Source organism: Syngnathus typhle, unplaced genomic scaffold (genome assembly GCF_033458585.1).
Source record: "Syngnathus typhle isolate RoL2023-S1 ecotype Sweden unplaced genomic scaffold, RoL_Styp_1.0 HiC_scaffold_120, whole genome shotgun sequence".
Lineage (NCBI taxonomy): Eukaryota > Metazoa > Chordata > Actinopteri > Syngnathiformes > Syngnathidae > Syngnathus > Syngnathus typhle.
The window spans coordinates 92,501-95,000 of record NW_026872026.1 but is presented as its reverse complement, the minus strand read 5'-3'; the positions used below and the strand labels follow the sequence as shown (position 1 = coordinate 95,000).

The following is a 2,500-nucleotide window of genomic DNA, read 5'->3' as shown; positions in this document are numbered from 1 at the left end:
AACAGCCCAGGATAGCCGACCTGGGGGATCAAAATTGGCTGAGGCGCAGCTCGGAGAGGGGCTGTTGCTGCTCGGGCGACCTCCCCGTGACGTGCTTGAGGTTGGGCACGTGTGCGGACAACGAATCAACCTCTCCGGGGGCCATGGGGACCAACCACCGGAGGCATTGCTTGGGGTCCCCGAACGGCTTGTAGTCACTTCTACGGGCCATGGTTGCGAAAACTCCTTGGTTAGGAAGTCCGTACAGACAGAGGCACAGGATCAGAGCCACAGTCAGTCGGGCCGAGGGAGCGGGTGGACCCTGGCTGGCGAAGCTCTTGAGAACTCCTCAGTGGTGTCTGAATCAATGGCCTCCGTCGCCGCTGGTATGAGAGTTGGGGCGGCGGGGGTCGTGTTAGCATTGCAACCTGCTCTCCGTGATGGTGTGGAGGAAGAGGCGGGAGAGGGCCCGTCTAGAAAGCGGCGTAAGAAGGATCCGAGGCCTCCGGACCAGGTCTTGGTGCATCTGCCTCGAGAGTCCATGGACTGCCTACTGTGTGGGGCGCGTGTGGTTGGTATGCGCAGGTTTGGGTTGCATTGTGCTTCCCGGCATGCGGGTGTCTCCATCGTGTACGGCTGTCGTAAGTGCGAAAGACGAGGGGAGAACAGCCATGCAATTCGGTGCCATGTCTCGAAGTGCCGAGGCGTGCGCATGGTGGATGACGAACAGGGAGTCGCTTGCGATCACTGTGGGCGCCGTTTTCGGACGGCTGTTGGAGTGTCTCAGCATAAGCGGCAGGCCCATGCAGCGGAGTGGTTCACGGCTCGTAAAGAGCGGAGCCAGGCTAGTAAGGGTCCTAAGAGGGAAAGGAGGTGGAGCGTGAAGGAGGAGGCCCGGATGGTGAGGCTTATGGAGAAATACAAGAACCATAGGCATAAGAACGTGATGGTGGCACGGATGTTGGGTACCGGCAAGTCCGGAGAGCAGGTGAGGTGGAAGTGGGGGTCCCTGTGCGGTCGTGCGGCAGGCGGTGAGTCTGGTGTGCGTTGGCGAACCCTGGCTGCCAGGGCGACGCCCCAGAAATGGACCTGTCCCCCGTCGCTTCCAGATCTGGTGGAGGATAGAGTTCTGGAAGAGCTGCTGGCGGGAGATGAGGAGCATCGGGCCACCGCTGCCTTAGTCAAGAAAGCAGGTCGGGAGCCTAGCCTGATCGAGTCCTCTGCTTTGGATCTCATGAAAGCCCTGGGGGGTAAGGTAGTGTGGCCGACAAAGTCCGCGAGGTCCAAACCTCGAGACCGACAGATGAAGGGTTGGGCGAGGCGGCTCGTCCAGCGTAGGAGAGTGTTCTACCACCAGCAGCGCGGCTATTCTGAGGCGAGAAAGGGGCTGGCACGGCGGATCTTGGATGATCTGACGCCCCTTGGGTGTGATTTGCCGCTAGAGTTGGTGGATAGGCACTTCAGGAGTAAGTGGGAAACGGTCAGGCCGTTTTATGGACTGGAGGGCTTCGAGGTGGGACTGACCGCGAATAACGAACCATTCTACCACCCGATCCTGGGGCCGGAAGTTGTATCTAACTTGGCTAAGATGAGGAATTGCTCTGCACCGGGCCCAGACGGGATCAAGAAGCAGGCTCTTCTTGGCTGGGACCCGGACGGTACGCAACTGGCGAGGCTGTTTACGACATGGATGGTGCGTGGAGTCGTTCCCCAGGTCTTCAAGGAGTGCAAGACGCGGTTGTTACCCAAATCGGCTGACCCTACAGAGCTGGGTAATGTGGCAGGCTGGAGGCCTGTGACTATCGGGTCAGTCGTGCTGAGGTTGTTTGGGCGGATAATGGCGATGAGGCTGGCGCGGGCCTGTCCTGTTAGCCCCCGGCAGCGCGGTTTCGTCGCCGGCGCGAGTGGTTGCGAGGAGAACCTCATGATTCTTGACCGGGTCATGGGGCATTCGAGGTCGGCTGGCGTGCCGCTGGCAGTCGTGTTCATTGATTTTGCGAAGGCTTTCGACTCGGTTTCTCATGACCATGTCCTGTGTGTGCTGGGAAGCTTGGGCGTAGACAGACGTGTAATCGAGGTGATCCGTCACTCGTATGTGGGCTGCTCGACCAGAGTGGGTTGCGGAGGCGCCTACTCCGAACCCATCTCCATGAAGGTTGGTGTTAAGCAAGGCGATCCAATGTCCCCACTGCTTTTCAACCTCGCTATGGATCCTCTCATCCATAGCCTCGAACGCGAAGGAAGTCACCTGGTCTGGGGCAACCGCCGAATTGCCGCCCTGGCCTTTGCGGATGATTTAGTCCTGCTGAGTGGCTCGGAGGAAGGAATGAAGAAGAACTTGATGATCCTGGAGGTCTTTTGCCAGCTGACGGGACTGGCTGTCCAGCCGGGTAAGTGCCACGGTATTTGGTTGAGTCCAAACGAGAGCGGCTGCGTAGCCTGGAGGCTGTGTGGGAAGCCGATACACATGGTAACTCCGGGTGAGTCAGTTCGTTATCTGGGGGCCACTATAGTGCCGTGG

The 2,500-nt window shown here is 59.3% G+C and overlaps 1 pseudogene; it reads left to right on the top strand.

Annotated features, from left to right (window-relative positions):
- Positions 1–2,500, top strand: part of LOC133148609 (28S ribosomal RNA) — a 9,712-nt pseudogene that overhangs the window by 4,329 nt on the left and 2,883 nt on the right.